The sequence below is a fragment of the Ooceraea biroi genome, chromosome 1 (assembly GCF_003672135.1).
Source record: "Ooceraea biroi isolate clonal line C1 chromosome 1, Obir_v5.4, whole genome shotgun sequence".
Taxonomy (NCBI): Eukaryota; Metazoa; Arthropoda; class Insecta; order Hymenoptera; family Formicidae; genus Ooceraea; species Ooceraea biroi.
The window spans coordinates 22501540-22522542 of record NC_039506.1 but is presented as its reverse complement, the minus strand read 5'-3'; the positions used below and the strand labels follow the sequence as shown (position 1 = coordinate 22522542).

At 44.4% G+C, this 21003-nt stretch overlaps 1 protein-coding gene across 8 annotated transcripts in view; it reads left to right on the top strand.

The window, feature by feature from the left end:
• LOC105283503 (teneurin-m) overlaps positions 1 to 21003 on the top strand; it is a 603501-nt gene that overhangs the window by 73834 nt on the left and 508664 nt on the right. The window contains exon 2 of one of the 8 annotated variants that reach the window (XM_026972351.1): positions 15343 to 15398. The exons of the other annotated variants lie outside the window; for them this stretch is intronic. The gene's annotated coding sequence lies outside the window, so the exon portion shown is untranslated. The remainder of the gene's footprint in view (positions 1 to 15342; positions 15399 to 21003) is intronic. 8 annotated transcript variants of the gene reach the window in all.

Sequence of the window (21003 nt, the reverse complement as noted above, 5' to 3'; positions counted from 1 at the left end):
TTGACATCGTATAGCTAGTTTCAATACATTTTTAGATTACCCGTTTTAAAGGCAGAAGCTATTCGATCTATTGGAAAACCGCGAATGAAATAAATCTGAAGCAATTATACATACGAGATATATCTCTAGATGTAGTTTATTTTTGACAGAGACTCTATTATCTTGTTTTATTAAAGTCCGCTTTTCCTTTTTCGCAGTCTCTCTTTCTCATCTAACACAACATTTCCCTGTTATGCATTTAAAAATAATATTGTGATTACACAAAAAAAATGGCAAGAGGAAAGTGTGAAAAGAATATATTGCGAGACCAATTATTTATTCTTCATACAACTATTATATATATAAAAAAAAATAATTTTTATCTCGATAAGAAAATATTTGAAAGAAATTTGCTCGATTATTCTGTAATAATTATTCGTGATTTGATAATTTGAGCAATACGCTGAAATAATATTTTGAAAACTTGTTCCCGCGAACGAACGCGTTCAACTATCATTACGGAGACAGATTCGATCCTTCGTTTATCATACCTCCCGCATTGCACGTGCATGGATAGGATTAATGAGGGAAATCGGTTGATCGACAGTTACATTGTAATCAGATTGACCGAGCAGCAATGGTGTGTGACGTGCTCGTTGACTTGTCAGAAAAACAATCGGCCGTTAATCACTTTTCGATTACGCGGAGAACCACCCTGTCGTCACCGGCGAGTGAAGTGCTCGACAATGGATAGTGTAATTCGAAAGTATGGGGATTTACCATCGATCTTTTGCTTTCTATTTTTGCGTCAAACACTTGACCACGCGCGCGTAAAATGCCTCTATTATCCTCGCGGAATATTATCAGTGACGAGAAACAATAATTAATATCGCATTTTCGGTCATCAGTCATGTAAATAAAATATTATTAATCAATTATTAATTAATAGTAAAAATTACTCGATTAATTTAATGGAAGAGTAAATGCCGCAAATTATTATACTCGCGATACGCGTTTAGAAATACGACATTATATTAATAATTATATGATCATAAATCTAGTTTTAGGCAAAATGCGAACATTATTTTAGATATCGGATCGCTAGTTCATAATTCTATGTCTATTTTAATCTATTTTAAGCGCGCACAGAGTTGTCCATTTCCGAATTAAACTCATTTCCGTCAAGAGGCACTCGCTTGATTCGAAATTTTCCTCGTAATAAATTCGTAGAAAACGCAATGTCCTAAGTGCTGATAATTGACGTTGATCCGGTTCAACGTCCTTGTTTCATTAAATCTCATCTTCGAAGGAAGAAGCTCATCGTCGGGATTGAATGCATAGAAAAGAGGGGCGACCCGCGCGGATTGCAGCGTGAGGCTTGGAATAAGTTAATAAACAATTGCTTAAACGAGACTACAATAACGTCACGATATATTGGTTGCCATGTCACTAATGATGACTGACGGCGCTTTTATGAAAATACTTGCACGCGTCCTGGACAGGGTTGACACGTGGAAAGCAAGCGGAATGCTGGTGTAACGAGGCAGCGGCAGGATGATACGCATTTTAATGCATATTAAGATTGAGAAGATTCAATTATGCGTAAAGCCACTACAACTTTTTATATTTTTTCCCTGTCATTATTAATTTTTGATCAAAATTATCAAAATCCGAGTGAAGCGCATGATGAAATTTCGAATACATCACGAATTCAGCTCTTTTTTATAAAAAAATATAAAATCTGGAATAATTCTCTTTTTATTTTCTCTTTTTCTCTTTCTCTTCGCAATCCTGCATTTAATATTCCAATAAATCGCCATGCGCGTCACGTATTTCAAAGCCCATCGACGAGCCTATTCTACGAACACCTGCGATTCACACGCACCCATCCCTGAGTGACTCAGGGGGCGGTTTGCCGCGTCTTTCGTGAATCATCCTTCGCGTCCGGCCTCCTTGAATCAAGCCGAATTAATATGCCGCGATAGCTGCATCGTGTTCGCGGTGGCCACAGAGTGTAACGACATAACGGACGAAGGTGACGACAGCGCGTGTGGGCGTCATCGCGTATGCGTGTCGCTCTTTCGTGAAAAAAGCAACCGTTCACTCGAGAACCACTTCCGCGAGAAAACCATCAGGAGGAGGCTCGACGAGCGCTATAAAGCGGAGGGAATAGCGGGTGGTCGAACCCTCTCTCCGACGGGTGTGACGTAATGGCCCTTTATTCAACGGGTAGATAGGTAAGGATCCATGGAATAAGACGCGCTGGATGGCCGCGAGCAGAAAGATGTTTCCTCGTCCTCGCACGTAACGCACATGATAATAGAGGTGGGCGAGGCCCCTCGTTTCTGTCACCGGATGTCACGTGGTGCCGGCCGACGTGTTTCGTTCGGAGTGACTGCACGCGTCGACGTTTCCTCAGCCGTGACACGATGATGGCGTGATAAACAGAAAAACCGCGAGAATAACGTCGATCGAAAATGCGATAAGTCTCATAATTCTCTTCGGTAATGCATTTCGCTGGAAAACGATAAAGCTTGAACGATGAATTTTGAGATTACGCGAGAAATACGCAACACGCAATGCTCATTGATCAAGTGAAGTAGGTGCAACCGCGAGTCGCACATTTCACGATTTTGTGGAGAAGGGATGGCTCGAAGGACCGGAAGAATTTAACATTCATCTCCCGTTCGCGTCACGGATTTCAAGTGCGCTCGTGTTGTACTTTCTTTTTCCGTGCGGTCGCTCGTTCAAACGCGCTCCCGTTTGGCCGAGTGCAAAAACGTTCTCCGCGACATTGACGCGCGCGATAAATCTTGGATGGGCCGGGAAACAATATTCGCGTGCTTTAACCAGTTCGTCCGGGAAATATTATCTGTTGCCAGCGTCTCTGTGAGTTTTTATCGAAAAAAAGAGGAGTGGTTTAACCGGGTCGGGGAAACTGCGGCGCTTGCACGGTTTGCGGGGGTGCAGCGACGTGGCATAACCGACGAAGGAGTCGTGGCGGGGCCGCGCGGTAGCAGAAAATAAATCTGCGCTTTCCGTGTCGTGCAACGTGCAATTTTAAAGGTTGCAACGGCGGCGTAAAAAGCGTGAAGCGCCGCGTGGCGCGCCGCCCTAAGAGATAAAAGTGTACGTACACAGGGGTGCAGGGTGTACACGAGCCGCGCACTCGTGTATCCTCACCCCTAACTCTTTCCCTCCCTTGTTCTCGACCGTGTGTTTCCTGTGTGCGTTTCGCGTGTCGCGCGCGCGGCGATTCTTTTAGTACATTCTCCGCAGCGGTCATTTTTAGTTTTTGTGTACGCGCGATGTGCGCCCGGCACATCAATATTCATTAATCTGCGGATGAATGTATGTATATTTATTCGCAGATTGGAGCGAGTACGTCGAAGAGGCTCTCGCGTGCGAGAGAGTGAAAGAGAGTGTGTGCGTGTGTGTGAAAGAGAGAGAGAGAGAGAGAGGGAGAGGAGGAAAAAAAAGAAAAGAAAGAAAAAATAAAATGCGCGTCACAGCACAGTTTCGCCAGATGATTACTTGAAAGTGCTACATAATGTACTGGATATATGCATTCGCACATATCGTTTCGCGAGAGTCGAGCGTGCGCTCGCATCGAGGAATCTGATTATGTCACAGAGAACACGTGGCGAACAGCTCCGCATGAATTAAGTAACCTTTTTAGGCACGCTCGAGGTGACCGCGATTCTCACATCGAAACCAGCACAAATTATTCGCAGAAGGAGAGTTTATTTTCAGAGATTTATTCGCTTGTTACAATTGCGATTGTGAGACACGTGACATTACCATAAATGTAATCCATGAACCGACGCATAATCCCATCGTTTAGCTGCAATTGTATTTAGCGTCTACTATTCGCGGTCCAACTGACCTGATTCTTTTTCGTTCCGCCTGAGTCAATGATTGCGATCAGCGGGGAAGAGGGAAGAGTTGCCTCTCTCTCGAACAGCTTTATCCGGTGACTAGCCGCGAAGATATTCCGCGTAAGCGCCGATAAAACGGGGCCAAGGATCGCGGTAATGAACTCATCGGGTATCGGGAAGATGTGTAAACGGCAAGCATGTAAATCACAGGGTGCACGCTAACGGCGCGTCATGATCTCGCCCTCTTCGGCTCTTCTTCTTGCGCACCTCCACCTCCTCTTCTCACTCCGCTCCATCCCCGTGAGATAACGACTAATAATAAAGCTTTATCGTCGCTGTGGGGCATCTCTCGCGAGAGAGCGTACGTGTAGATCGACAACCTTACACACGCAGCCTCTGTGTTCCACCGACTGTTTTTTATCAAAAGAACTCCATTATACCGAACATGCGCGCGTAAAGTAGCTCTTGACCCTTTCCGCGTCTTTCTTCTTCCCTCGCGTCTAATCGCGCCCCGATCTCCTTCTATCTTGCGCCTCTAGCGTGTGTGGAGGATCCGGGGCTCCCTATATTTCTGTTTCATCTCGAGCACCTTTCACGACTGCCGCTCGAGAGAGCGACTTAAGATGACGCCATTAAGCCAAACTTTTTTCCCAGCGGGAGCAAATCAAACGGTTCATGCCCGTGTGTTCCCCAGAGTGTGCGCGCCCGCGCGTTACCATCGATCTCTCATTACCCGTTTGCCCACGGATCCGACGCTCCTTGATATCTCTCACGCAAACAAAGAGGGACGGATGAAATGTTTGATCATACGTTGACCGACTTTTTCAAGTGACTTCGCGAGTGCAGTTTCTCACAAATCCCGTGAGATTTGCTGTACCGAACGTTCCAGTCGACTTTACGGAGTTCTACGATTTTGCTGTTACTATTATTATTATTATTATTATTATTATTATTATTATATCGAGTAAGTGCTCCGCTCGAGTGATTTGCGCTCTGCGAATATTATTCTGCGTACAATCAGCTTGGAGACTGAATGTACGACGTATTCATGCAATTTTCGCTGATTGAACGTGACTTTCGAGAGGAGAGGAGACTAAGCCACGACGAATCGATGTATCATTCCGAATATATTTGATCGACGAGTTTTAATTATCATGCCAAGGCTGTCGCATCTCCTAGGCCACCGAGGAGTCGATGATCGATTTCGTGCAGTGCGTTCCCCGGAAAGTACGCACGCACGGTATCCATTTATAAATACGGAACGATGCGTCCCCCCCCCCTCCGAATGGTTCGCTGAGTCGTCCCTTTGCAGCCGCAAAAGTACGTGACGAGCCATTGAATTGGCTCGTGACATCCTGTCTTACGCGACGATTCCGTGAGCCAGCTAGAATCGCGGACGAGTCACGCTTCGGCAATTCTAGTCGTCGCATCGCCACGAGTGACGCGTGATTCACGATATAAGTGATTCCCGTCGACAATATTGAGCATATTTTCTCGACTAATCACTCTATTAGTGCTCGAGTCATCAAATTAACGCGCCGATAAAGTGGCTGGTAATGTGATCTCGCAACTGTTGACGAGAAATCTGTAGGAAGACCAAGACGCGTTTCGAATGACGAGTGTATTAATTAATCTCATTAAGTCAGCATGATAGAAAAATGTTGCATTAATCTAATTGTAAGTTGCGTAATAAGTTAAATTTTCTGCAGGATGAATGTCGCCACGTTAAACGCTTGTAACCGCAAAATATTATTATAATTATGCGTCTGCATTGTGCTGTATTCTTCCGAACGGAAAGCATCGGCGAGTGCGTGTCGCGAAGAAAGAATACTGCAAATGGATGGTACGTATATCGACATGGACATACGGACGTGTCGCAAGGGAACGTTCGACATCCGGAATGGTGACAAAACCGTGCCGTTCCCGTATCCGCCCGCAATTTAGTGAACAACGATGCTTGGACAATGGAAGGCTCTCATTGTCCGATGAAATAATTGTAAAAAGATAATAGAACTATATGGACCGACTGTTGGTTCTCGGCGATTATTCTGCGAAAGCAATAATTTTCGTACAACTCGAAGGTCTTTTGTCGACAAATTTCCATGTTAAATACTGAAAGCACTATAATTAACTTATCTCCGTTCTATTCTACTTGCAATTAAATATTTACGCACATCAGTGTTTGTTTTAAACTGTTTGATGTAGTTCTTTCCTCACACGAGCTATATCTAGATCTGCGATTCCCGATGCACTTCTTCCGATTTAAAAATCGCGCTATAATTAATTTATCTCCGTTCTATTCTACTTGCAATTAAATATTTACGCACATCTGTGTTTGCTTTCAAATATTGGATGTAGTTCTTTTCTCGCACTAGCGATATCTAAATCTGCGATTCTCGATGTATTTCTTCCGATTTAAAAATCGCGTTATAATTAACTTATTTTCGTTCTATTCTATTTGCAATTAAATATTTACGCACATCCGTGTTTGCTTTAAAATATTTGATATAGTTCTTTCCTCGCACGAGCGATATCTAAATTTGTGATTCCCGACGCAATGCTTCTAGTTTTAAAATCGCTTTTGACATAATATAAAAAGTTTCATTTTGTCAATTTACTTGTTTAATAAACTTTCTAGTTATATATGTCAAGGAGAATTGAAACTTCTCTTTCGCTGATGATTTTTATTACGCTAGACTTTATCGCTCCGTAAATGGGAAAGTTATTCAGTTACTATGTAAACGAAAATGTGTTTGCGCTTGTCATATGTAATAACATTTTCTACCGTTTCACGAGTGCGGCATTTTACCGGTACTTCCCTATTTTTTTCTCTTTTTTTACATCTTTGCGCAACGACATACGCGTCCATTCTTCTGGATTTAGTCAGGATGAAATATATTTGACCATATATTTTTGGTTTCCTTCCGAGTGCCTCTTTTACGTCTATCATCCTGCATATAATATATTTCAGCTCGTAAAACACGTCGTCCTATCCTGGCTCTCTGTCTCTATCCAAAGATTCGTATTCATGGACCGCTTTTTTAGTAGCTGCTGGGTCTATTAACGACGCGCTTATAAGGAGGAGGAAGTTCGTTAAAAGCATGCCGAGAATACGAAATATCGCCTGCAGTGACCTGCGGAGTGACGGCTCATAAATTTCGCGATACTCCTTGCTCTCCTCAAACTTTTATCTCTTTTATCGTCTACGTTATTACGATTTAAGTTCATAACACTTTGCATCTACAAAACATCGGACGAAAGTGTATCACGATATGGATGAGATTATTGATTAAGTTACTGGCAAAAATTTCCAGATCAAAGTTTCGCAAAGTTACAGATCACTTCGCACCTCCGATGGCACATTTTGCGGAGAGAAGCACTTGATATTAAAAAGTAAAAATTAACTGGAAAAATAATCTTTTTAAATGATTGGATGACGAAAGGTTTAACATTTCACGACTCAATAAAACGTACTCAATAAAACTCAGTTAAACGTACTATTTTTGTAAAACGGTACGCAAAATTGAAAATTGTATTTATATTCATCGTCCTTTGAATCAGCCTGATTCTGGGATTTTGCTCGAGGGACCAATGCAGATTTGCATGCACCGCGCGTTATTTGCAAGAGTGGCAAAAGAAAAATATGAGATATCAGGAAGAACACGCACACACACGTACACATACGCATGCAGGCGCGGCGCCGGCAAAGGACGAGCTTGCGGTCTGCAACGCGGGAGCGTAACTTCGCGGGCGCTTTTACGACATTTTTATAGCTCATTTCGTGCAAGGCATATGTCCGCTATCGCAAAGTGATCTTTGTTTTATATTCGGCCGACCGCCGTTACTGTCGTGGCGGTTGCTTGTCGATGTTTTACCCGAGTTTCTCCGCCTGCGCTCGACTTTCGCTTTCGTCGCCGAAGAAAGAGGAAGTATGCATCAGGAACGAAAACAGCCACTTTGAATTCCTTTATATTCTTTGATCCGCCGCGCGTAAACCTGGGATGTATTCGCCGAGATACGCGCATTCGCGAGTTTAACGATTATTCTGCCGAATAACGAGTCGGTTCGCGGCAGGCGATTGCGCCATAATCGAAGCGTCGTCAATTACAGCATGGAACAACGCAAAGATTCGTCTTGAAACATTGAGGCAATTTCCTATTGGAGTCTCGAATCGATGCTCTCGCGTGTTGCGAACGCGTCGCAATCTTGCGCGCGCTCCGGTTACACCGGAAGCCTGAATCACACGTCGGCAGACTAACTGGAGCATTAAACGTCTTGCTTGTGTTTAGCTTCGTCGATACACCAGGGTAAGTGGAAAGCAATTCTAGCCGACTATAGAAGGCCTGCAGAGGATTTGTACTCCCGGAGGGAGGGGGAGCAGTCAGTGTCAGTGTCAGCGTCAGATCTGAGGCAGTCATCCGGTTTCATGGCACCATGAAACGCGTCACGCGCGACGTACCGCTGATTACCCGAAGAATAAGCGTGCGATCCTCTTGCGAGCGACCGATTTCAAGATGCGGCTTCGTGAAACAATTTCTCGAGCTAAAATTCGTCTCGCCGATTTTTCCACGGAACATTCGCAGCCGTCGTTTCCGTGCACAAGATTAATCAAGGTTCACGCGTGCGTGAGAATGATCATAGATTTAATTCGCCGCATCCGGTACGCTACCATGCGAGTAACGACGATTTTGCCCAACAATCTCGCAAATGCACGCATTTCCATTGATTTTCGAACCTTCGCGTTCTAACGTAACTGCTCGCGAACGAGGAGTTACGTGCTGCGCGAAAAGTCCGTGGAGAGATCGAGGAAAGCGGCGGCGTGAGAGCCGCGAGCGTGTATCGCGATACCATATCCCGAATGGCATGAGGGATGGTCATGGCCAAGCGGAAACGTGGGCGGGCAGATTATCTGCGCGAGCAATCAGCATCGAAATGCACGATGGCCTAGATTTTTTCCTGGCGTCTGCTTCACGCACGAAAGGGATACGCGTCACAACGAGGAGGGCTCGGGAGGGCCCTGAAGACAATAATTAAGGATCTCCGCGTGCCGTGACAATTGGCGTCGGCCGTGTCGTGTCGAGTCGCCGGGCCACGCTATCCTCGGCAGTTGCGTGACACATCGTTGCGTGACTCGGCGTGAGCATCGAGCTAACCGAGTGGATACGAGGCCACGACCCCATCATTATCGGTAGATCGTGTTAAACCTGTATAAACCCGTATAACCCGACCACCGAAAACCCGTTGGCGGTAACGCAAAATCCTTCGCTGAAAATCTCAGCTTTTTGACGTACGCTATTTATTCGCGCTAGCATGCGCGCGCATCGCCCGGCGATAATTACGGTTAATTGCGGGAACTCGTATGAAGCAACGAAACATTTTAGTATGATTGATTTCTCGCGAGGGAAGAAAAGTGAGATTCCAGAGTGTGGAACATCGTGAGTCTTCGTCAAAAAATTACCGAGACGATCTGCTCGCGGCGGGAATCATTAGGCTGGCGTTCAGTTTCATGAATTTTTATGCCGGTACCATTGCATCACACCACGAGACTGTTCTATCCTGCAAAATTCATCGAGCGAAAGTGTTCGGAGGGAGCGGAAGTGGAGAAAAAAGGGGACATTAGGAGGAAGATAAACACGAGGGAATCTTCCGTAGAACTTGACAAATCGTGGCGGGGGTGGCCGCGAAAAACGGAAGGTTGGGCGCGGACCCTTCGTCCAAATGCCCGTGTATTATATGCGGCGTCCGCGCCTCCGGTAATGGCTCCTTATGATTTAGCGAGAGTGTTTTCTTAGTTTTCGCGAAAGTGGCGCCCGCGTAATCGTTTGTCAAGCGCCCGGCGAAATAATAGCGACGGTGCCGGGGGCGGTGCCCGTCACCCCCTCGTGTACCATCGCGCCGAAGAAATTCCACGGCGATATTTCACCATCATCGCTATTAAAGGTCATTTCGCAGATGAAGAGTAACGACGCGTCCTTCGCACGAGCGCGCAACGATGAACCTCGTCCCCGAACGATGTTCCTCCGTGAAGAATCTTGAGGGGTGGCGTGGCACGGCTCGTAAAGCTCGTCGACGTTATATGTCCTCGACGGTGAACCTCGTAGGTCAGCGCGGTCCTACGAAGGCGACCGTAAAGCTAAATTCTGTTACGCGCGATTTCAGGAGTTTAGCGTAGCAATATAAGCGCGCGCGCATGGTACAGTCTGCTTATGAATATTTACAAGGCGCAATTTCGCGAGAGAGCAGCAGACAATAATGATCCTTATTTCAGTAATCGTTTCAGTCCATTTTATCTGAATGCCTAATTACAGGCTTAATGAGCGCTGCTTATCGCCGCAAAGTGTGTTTGAGATCAAACATTTATTAAAAATTTACTGATCTCCTAAGAACATTTTCATCATTTCACATTATCATCTCAAACGACCGTCCAGGAAAGAAGTTATGAAGAAACGTTCCGCGTGGTAGCTGCCGATCGGCCGCACAGCGTCTCCGGTATTCATGGGATGTCGACCGATATGGGGAACGACTGACAGTGATCCGAAAGCGAGAGACAAGAGCGATAGACGGAACAAGATTGTGCGGTGAGACATTAACATGCCGCCACCAGGATCTGTGCGGTTATGGTTACCATCCATCGAGTTAACACTGGATTGTTCACCGCGTGTCTCGACTTCCAACGTGGGCCACATTACGTCTTTCCACCCCTTTCTACCCTCACGTCGCACCGCCGCGTCAACGTTGAGTCACTGTTACCGAATCGCAACCCGGTGCTCACACCTTCCACGTTGCAGATTCTTAACCTTCTCACGACGCTCCCTAAGGTTTTACAACACCCGGTTTATTCCCGCGAAAGGCTAGTCCTTTAGGTGAACGCGAACCGCCACCACAATTCCGTCGACGTAGTCCCGGCTTGTCGTCGACCATTCGCGACCTACTTCGTGCCACGTGTTCCTACTAGGATCGCTGCTCCGTTTCTTCCACCACTTTCAGTTCCGTCACGAAACACCCTAAGATTTTAGAACACTCGTAATAGAGCGCGTATTTTAGGTATCTAGAGCAACATTTTCGACAGATATTCGGCGATAGCTATTCTTACATAGGTCTTTCGTTCTTCTCTCCGAATCCTTCTCGAACCGAGAACTAATTTATTGAATATTCTTCTGGCTTCATTAGGTAAAATCGTCATCTCACATGTGCACTTTCGAAACTAGATTTTAAGATTGATCGAATTAACAGACAATAAAGTTACTATTAGCCACCTTTTACGTTATTCTGTAAAGTCTGGATGAGACGTTTTTGGATTCCGTTTTCTGTCAAATTGGAGTCAATTATCGACTCAATTAACTATCGCTGATATCACATCAAGCAATCCGTGTCCGATTTTTTCCCGCACAAGTTATCGAGATCCTCTTCCTCGAGTTTGTATGGCACTTCCAAAGAGCGGCAGCGAATGACCTCGCGCATAAAGAATCTACGTGACTAGAACGATCTTTTCTTTAGGAAACATGAATACGGGTTTCTTCACACATACGCATAACACGAGCTACGCGTTAATCTTGATTTGCAACTAACCATCCCCCATCGTTCTCCCGCGCCTCAGTGCAACGCCGTAAAGCATCGATTTAATCCCTCGAGACCTTTTGTTGCGCTACTTCCGCCTTCTCATTCTTCCGTGAGCGTACGAGCTGTGCACCTTCTGCGAAAATCGTTAAATTTATCGGAATTGATAGCTCCCTTTACGCGCCTCGAGTTTTATACGCGGCATCCCGAATAGCTGCATCAACGTGAACTACGTGCACCACGGCGAAGGTACATGCATGTTCACACTAAAATGTAAAATGTAGCTAGCTGTATTAATCAATTAACACATCCAAAAGTGCCTCTCTATTTCATCAAAGTTGTTTCAGGCTTACGTGCTTTGACACGTTACGTAACGCGCCGAACAGAACAATATATTGGGTCATTCAAAAAGTTCGTTTATCACTTTTTAAATCAATTTGTATCTAATGCAGGCAACAATGTTAATAATATCTATATTATAGACAATAATGTTTAATTATAGACAACGATTATGATTACTTGGTCGATGAATAATTTGTTTTTACTGTAATGTAATAAAGTAAAAAATTTGACGCACACAAAAGTCGAACCGAACTTTTTCACTGATCCAATATATTATTATATATATGTATATTATACGACAGAGCCTCTCGGAAATTCAAGGAGAGCGCAGGCTACGCGCAATCCGCAATCTCGACGTGTATTTGCCAAAAATGAGGCGGAATCCGCGCGGTACCTACTTTACGTCACATCCAAAAATATATAGATATATATGTATATGTATACACACATACACATCCATACGTATAATATAGATATACGTTGGAAGACGTTTTGCGGAGGGTTATCGCCTAGGCTCGCTCTTCTCCGGCTTCTTCCTCTTCCGTTCTATCTTCCTTTTCCTTTTCACCTTGTCCTACATCAGACCTTGGGGAATGAAATAAATTCCGCGTTTCTGAGAAATTGGAGAGCCTCGGGGGTAGAAGACATTTTCCTTGGACCTCCGGAAAACTCCTTATTCCGCGTCATCTGCTTTTCAATCAAGGTCGGGTATCGGCGCGGGCGAGATGAGAAGAAGGTGAGCTTGGCTGCGAAGCCGATGGGAGGTCGGCAACCACCTTACCTTCAGGTTATAGATAAGTTGATATCACCCTTATAGCACCGTCGCTCCATCGACCTTGCGCTTTCAGAGTTCGTTTCTAAGCTTCGGACCAAAAGGAGAAGAGTTACGATGTTGACCGCAACGGAACAGAATTTCCCTTTTTTTTGTATATACTTTTATGACCTTAGATAATAAGGTCGATAACTTTTTATATCATTTTTATGCAAAGATTTCACGGGCGAATTATTGTCATGTTTATACAGTCGTGAGTTTACTTTTTCCCCAAGAAAAAACTAGCTTCTCTCGGAAAAAAGAAGCAATGACCCATAAATGTTGCTGGAGAAGTTTTTCAATTTTTGCAATTTAGAAAGATTTCTCTCTAAGATGTAACTTGATGTTTAAATTTACCGATATTCGTGCGGCAGACCGATATTGAAACTTCCGTTATAACGAAATATTTTTCGCACAACTGTGAAATTGGAGTCGAGCAGAGGATGTTGCAGATTCGTAAACTCCACTACAGCACATGCGGCTTTCCGTGTATGTATGTGTGCAAGCACGCGCGCTTTTGTGTGTGTGTGTGTGTGTGTGTTGCCCGACATGTTCCAAACTAAAGTAAATTATATATTTGAGGCGACACGTATCTCTAACAAGAAAAGGAAACGGAAGATATTATACGGGCGAGAACTGCGCGGCGTTTTGTCACTGAGTTCGCGGGTACAAGTTTCGCGATTTCGTCGGAGGCGCGATAAGTAAAACTTTGTCTTTTTTATTCTTCGCACAAGCGGGAGTTTCTTTCCAAGTTTATACTTACTTTCTCCACCTTCCGCCGCCAGCTGGGTGGCCCTTGTTTCTACCACAATTTTAGTTCAGTTGGCCGCTAGTCACGCATAAGAAATGATACTCTCTTGCTTTCTCGTATCTCTCTCCTTTTGCAAACTTCTTTTTCTTCTTTTTTGATATTGATATATATTACTTTTAATGCTCATTAACTGTAAAAATCGCGGATATAACAGAAGTATTACGCATTATATAATTCTATATAATTAATTGTTTAATTATTTAATATTATGTCAAATGGAAATTTCCAATTACCATTATAATTAAGCAACAAATATTAAGCTTAATATTGCCAGATCATTGAAAGATCATTAAATTCGAAGAGTTTAATGATTAAAAATCGATTAAGGTTTTTTGCATAATGATTATAATTTATATACAATAACGCAATTTTCAGCTACGGATCGTGAGCTTTCGCATTAGGATCGATAGGATTATCGGTAGTGGATCAGCAACTAACCGTATAAGAATTAAGAACCCCCGTCGAATCGAATTCGTCCCCGAGTTCCCGGAAAGGTACGATAAGACGAGATGGTTTACACGACGAAGAAAATCGTTCGCGTCGTCCGTGGTCGTGTGAAGTGTAACCGCGCGCGCGTGCTAGCCCGGTTGTCTATCTTAACAGAAGTCGTGCGAGAGATTAAGCTACTCCTGATAAGACAGGCCAGGTGGTGAGACCAGAACTGGCGGCGACCGAAAGAGGCGAGTACGGGAAGAAGAACTAGAAGAAAGGAGGTGGGAGCCTTGCCTACGGGTCTGAAATCCGGAATACGAACTTCCGGACTGTTCGAGGCTGCGGGCTGTTGGTAGGCGATAGTAAGAAAGGGGACGAAGACGATGGGACGGGAGGAGGGGAGGGGGAGAGGGAAAAAGGGTCGAATGAGAGAGGAGACCGAGAGATAAATCGAGGACCCGGGGCGACCAGATAAAAGTCACTAACAAGTAACAAAGGTTTCGGTGGGTTGGGCGGCAGAAGAAAGAGAGATAGAGAAAGAGAGAAATCGAAGAAGAATGAGAGACGATGTGGCGCACAGGGTGAGACAAAGAAGAAAGGTGCGCTACATATTGGTTCCGTCGCCTTTCCTTACGTGTTGGTCCTTGGAGGCTGCCGTGCTCCTCTCTCGGACTCGGCAAAGTCCTTGCCGGTCTCTCGCTGGGAATCAACATCCGCCAATTTTGAAGTGCGGGTCTTCGCAATTGTTTCTCGTTGTTCGTCGCATCCCGTCGTCCTCGCACGCGACTTGGAAACTTTCAATCAAGCGTTATTCGATTCACGGTCGATTGTTCGTAATTTCTCGCACGATGATTGACAAATTGCATGGGGACAAATCAAGCAATTTGTTACGGCACGCTTTTACGTCTGCTCGCGGTCCCCGGTCGAACGGAGAAAAAATAGTTTCTTGCTACCTTGTCCATCGTCGCTGATAAGTCGTCTGCCGAACAAAGAGGTTGATTTGTAAGAATGGTCTTCGAGATCACTTTTCTTTAGAAAACGCCATGGAAATATTGGAGGTGGTAGCAATCGAAGAATGACCCTATTCGCGCGCCTTTCGTAGCGAAGCCTTAGATAATAAAAGCTCGTTCACGCAAGCATAATGGAAGACTGATCACTCTGTCCGCGTTATCAGCACTTGCCATTGTTCAGCAAGAATCCCTATTCCATCTACCTCGCCCTTAAATGTGCCATTTCTCCGCATGATGGTGTATGTGTTACCCGTTGAAACAAGCTCTAAAATTCTCTCAAATGTAATAATAGTTAAATCGTACAAATTTATGTAGCTTTATGCATTCAACAAAAAAATAATAAGATTTATACAAATTACAATATAAGATTTTTACACATTTATTTCCTTAATAAAGTAACAGTAAATGATAACTTAAAAGAGTATATAAATTACTCAAACGTGCATTAATATCAATTCAAATATGACTCATTAAATATGACATAGTGAGAAACGTTGAACAAAATGCGCTTTTTTGTTTCAGGTAAGTTCGCAGTTGGTACCGTCGACGCACGATTCAATTACGAACCCAGCCATAGTGTGAGTAAATGTCTATTTCGTTTTCTACTGTAGAGTAATTCTAATGATACCGAGAACTTCGCGAGCAAGAAAGGAACTACTATCGTTGATTGTTGCTTAAAGCGGTCGCGCGCGTTTCGTATTCTGTACGACACTGGCCGCAATTAATGCCGAGAAGAAAGTTAGTTAAGGCGACTTTGTAAGAACAATGTTTCCATCCCAGTTCTTATCGAGCTTATTATCATTAGTTGGCTTTTCTATCTTCGTTAAGGAAATATTACGCCGTGTCGAATGCGATGGTGGTGGTGGTGGCGCGGCTCTTTTATATACGATAATTTATAATCTAATGAATTAATCCGTTTCCATTCACCTATTGATTAATTGTTCCTGTATTATTTCTCGAAGAAAAGGTCAGGTCTTTCGGGACAATTTTATCGTACGACGCGCATTATCGTTCATTTATGTATAATCGAGAAGGTTGATGCGCAACAGTGTGGCCTTTGTGCCAACCTTAATGCTCCGTTCCTCGTTTATGTAAATTTCAAAGGTAATTAGTTCGCGGGACATATAACGACGAGAGAGTCATAGAACTTTGCTACAACGAGAGGGTTATGTGTGCATTAAATGCCGGGAAAGTCAAAGGCAATGTCTGAATTCTTGCAATATCCGGCGACCATTCGAGCGAACCGCGTCTCTACGTCAAGTACGAAAGGGAATGTGTCCAACGTGTGCGTATGCCCGTCAATAAAGCATATCTATTTACGCTATGACTAATTTACACTATCGCGATTAAATCTCGACCAGGAAAATTGTAATCGGTATCTGCTCCCTTAACAACCTTCTCAGCAGCGACGTCAAAATGTGTCTCGATACGTTGAATAAATGATCAAAGATTTAATCGGGTAAAATCCTGTAAAATTACATAAAGCTCTACGTTCGACGTAACGGTTTAATTAGCTCCCCGTTGGGTTCCTCATTGGACTCGCGATTATCAGAATCGATCGGATCTCTCGCATCGCGATCGTGGAGACATAGATTCAAGGGATGAACGAGGGTCGTACGAGGGTGCGCGCCGACAAGAAGGGGATCGGCGACAGTCGTGGGATTTTTGGCGCGACCTCCGGGATACGTGGATCGAATTCCACGGAGGTTCGAAGAGACTCCAGAATTCTCGTAATATCCGGCTGACGTCCAAGCGGACCGGCGCGACCGCCGAATTCAAAGATAGATTCCGCGTGAGTATACAAGAGCGTGTCGGGGGGGGGGGGAGGGGAGTTTGCGGAAGCGCGCCGGGATGGGGTGAGGAAAAATTGAGATAAAGCGGGAGATAGAGAGGCATGAGAGGGAGGGAGCGAGGACAACCGGGGACGCGTTCTCACGCTACCGAATGACAAATGGAGACCGCAAGATTGCGCCTCCGACATCCAATTAGCCCGACCTTCCTCTCCTTCCTCTCTTTCCTGACGCTTCTGTACCACCTCCGATCCACCCCTTTTCGTCCACCCTCATGACGTCAGGTGCAGGACACTGTCCTGTAAATGGCCTGAAGAGCAAGAAGACTCCGTACCCTTTGTACGTTTAATCAACGAAGTCTAAACGTCATTTCGACCGAGTTCGCGCGACGCGCGCGTCCCGCAACCCTTTCCACCAGCACCTTTGATCCACCCTAATCCACATCGTCTGATAATGTCGACTATCAACGGCCGGTAATGCGTCAGTGCAATTAGCATTAATCGCATCAATGACGTTAATTATGAAGAATGCTTAATCGTCTGTCTTCCCTCTATTTGTGTGATCGCTGAAATGCAGACCGCGAAAGCGATTGCTAATGAAAATCTCAAAAGATCAGAGATGGTACGTTACGTTTGAGATATTATAATAGATGCGACATTTTTTGCGCTAGTTAAGATTGTATTTCATTTGTCCAGAGGCACGCAATTTTCATTTGCTTCTTTAGTCGGTATCTCTATCTCGGCTCGTCTCGCGGCGTGAATTATTCGTTCGTACTTAATGGAGAATTACTCGACGCTTCGAGTAAAATTGTGCCATGCGCCAGTGAACACGAGGTGGCACGTCCTTGTCATCGTCTTCAGACTGTGCCTTAATATTACGGAACCGAGCGCCGTCGAAGACGACGACGACGACGAACTCAAATCCCGATGTGAAAGGCAGCGCGGCGATGGCGACGGCGGCCGCTTCATAACGTCTAAAGGGCGTCTAGCGTCGCCTCGTCGGAAGACAAAACCGGCAATTACCGTCATTCCTTCCGCACGATAACCCTGCAGCTACAGCAGCGCGTCCGCGTGTTTGCCGAACGATCGATTTTCTTAACCCTTGCTACACAATCTCTGATTTTCCCCGTCCCCGGGCTCACGGAATCGCTTCCTCTCCCGTCCCACAGCCACGGGGTTAAATAAATTGTGAATTTCACGATAAATCGAGCGCGAGAGATCTACGATTATTTCGCGCGGGTGATCGTATTCCTTGATCCCCGCTCGTAACGCCCGGGCTCGAATTTCTCTCGGAATATTCTTGGCTGTTGTAATTCGACGTCGAATAGTCGGGTATTTTACGTGGCCTCACTGTCTCGTGCAGCTGCGCGTGCCCAAATTTATCGGGACGTATCTCTCCGAACGTGTTTGCGAAAAGATTGAAAGAGAATCACATGAGAATAAAGTGGAAAGTGTCGATTTTCTTCGGTTATATACCGCTGCTCGATGTAAAAGATATCGACGCGGCAAGCCACTGCAATTTTTTTCCGCGTTCAATAAAGAGTTCCGCGTACAGAACAAGCATGCTACGCTGTAATAAATTTGTATGTTAATTATCCGAGTCGCAATTACCGTAAATGGCTGTGTAATTTAAGCCACACATTGGCGGTCACAGATATGAAAGCGCCTGTATCACGTAACGTGAACAAGATGCACCAATTAAATCAAATTAACTTTTCAATAATTTTGCATCGTGCACTAGATCACATCGTATGTGATCAAGTAATCAATTAAATGAAACCTTTTGCGTGTACCGTTAACAAGAGGAGAGGAAAATAGAAAAATATAAAAGACAAATATGTGCATTATCATATAATATATCCAACATAATAAAAAAAAAATACAAAATGGATGGGACGAAACTTTCTAACTTAATCAAATATCACATTGATTGTAGAGAGCATCATTGTAAATTGTTCAGTTTAGCAATGACCCTAATAATCGCGTAACAAAACTTTAAGTTGAGTCTTACAAAACTTTGCGTTATCGTACGTGTTCCAGTCAAAGCTCAACGCTTTGGCGAGCGTTTCGAAAGACGTATCGCAGAAAAGGAGGAGCGATTTAGTCAGTTTATAAAAATACACACCAGCGAGGACGCATTCTTGCGGCGACAGACACGCATGTAGTTGGACAATAAATCTTCGACAGTAGGCAGCCGGATGGCACTGTTTAGCGTGAGGCATGTGGCGGCCACGTTCGCTCTGTACCACGTACAGAGGGAACGGCTCTGCTACTAATTGCTCATTAGTTCGGATCACAGGCATTCCGATCTGCGCGTACCCTGTCGTTTATTTCTACTCGGTTGTGCACGCGAACAACGAGTCATCCATCGATTCGCGCCCTGATTAATTAACTTCGATCGGATCCCCGCGAAAATCTGCGCGGGTTCGGAATGAACTATCACCAGATTTCTCGTAATCGAAATCAAGAGTGCTGCTCGTCGGTCTTTGGAAAACTCACCCCGAAGAGCTCGACCAAAGCACGTAGCAACATAAAACTACAGCTGATGCTATTGGGGACTGCTTGCCGGATTTTTTCGAAACAGTACTTGCCACGTCAATCGAGATATTAGATCTTGTTAAAAGCACTTTCTGCCACTTTTCAGATAATTGATCCGATTTTGGATCTGTAAAACGATTTATCTTTTAAATCAATAAAGTTATATGCGCTCCGATTGATGTATTATGCTTCGTAACACATTTACCGTCATGACGGTCACTGGTAACCGACGTGTAATAAATGTGTTAAAACAGGCGAATAATATTACAACATGCAATTATTTATATCTACAAGAGATGATGAGTCTGTTTAATAATAACAGAAAATATAACGGACAAAGTGCATTTGCAAACGATTTAATATCTTTAATTATTAAAATTACAGAAATGGCCATGCATGAACACATTATGGTGAAACTATATCGCGATCCACTTGATCCGTGTGAAAATTAGTAATTAGTAATTAATTAACGAAATTACATCTGGATGAATCTACGAGGAATACATTACTAGACAGTCATTAAACATTAAATATAAACGTAAGATGCCTACAAGTTGTTACTAGTGATCAGTCGTACGTCTGCGACAAACAGATCCGCTTGAAGAACAATGTAAAGCAACGCAGGCGGAAGGGTGCGCTTCGCGGTTGGTTGTCGGAGCGTCGTAGGACGGGTGATCAACCGATGTAACGGTGTTCTCCGGAATGAATCGTCAGGAAGTATAGCGAGCGCGATTTGTTCGACCGAGGGAGCGCTATGGAACGCGAAGGGGTAGCGACGTTTTAAGAGAGCGTTTTGCGTTCGCTCGCTCATCCGCTCGACGCGGCATTATGCGAGCCTGTCTTATCGTTCCGCTTGTAATGCTTGCTCGTTTTCGTGTCTCCTTCAGTTCTGGGCACTTCTCGGATCCGCGTCTCCGGCTTCGCGTGATTAATCACCATAAATAAATATCCCGCCCCGGCGCGAGATACCGTTCCCCGGGAGAAAGAGATTACTTCTTGCCGAGGATTCTGCTACAATCATGGCGAAACGGGTAGAACCCTCCTCTTCCACTCCATCCCTCTCCTACCCGGTTTCGTCTTCCGGCGAGAAGAAGGTGCAACGGGGCGTAGCTCATCTCGTGGAAATAACGCGCTGACCATTAACTTGATTTTTAAATCTAGCGTAAACAATAGTTTTCGCTGCACTCCACGACTGCGCGAAAATTGACTAGCGAAAGACAATCAGATCGTGTGCACGGTACACCTCTTAAAATTATTTTAAAATATTGTAAAACATTCTGTAATAAAATAAACGGTTACGTACTTTTCGGAGTTTCCGAGATAATTCCTCGTATTCCATCAGCACCGGGAATTGGGAACTATACGATTGACGAGTTGTTTCATTTTAGAATAATTTGTGAATAATTAACTGCAGAGAACTGTCTTCCGCACGCGAAATTAACATAGACAAGCGCAGCGTATATCCCCTCATTAGATGATGTACTGAAACGAATAGTTTTCTGCGTGCTCTCGTCTCTCATTTTGCACTTATTTACGACGTCTTCTTGACTCTCGTCTGGCTTTGTTTTTCTACGAGAGCAACCTTTCCGCGTTAATTTCAAAAGTAGTTAATTAAAAGACGATTCTCCGGGGCTCGACCTACATTGAGCGTCGTCGAATGGATGGGAACTTTGCATTCTCAACGACTGTAACTATGTTAGAAGTGGAGAACGACTGCGTCAGAAGCAGACTACGAGAGAGGATAATTTTACGCATGCGAGTTTGATTTGAAATACATTTAAATATGCAAAACATCTCCCACACTGCAACTCATAAAAATAAAGCGATCCGTGAGCAATTCGAAGGAGCAAAATCTT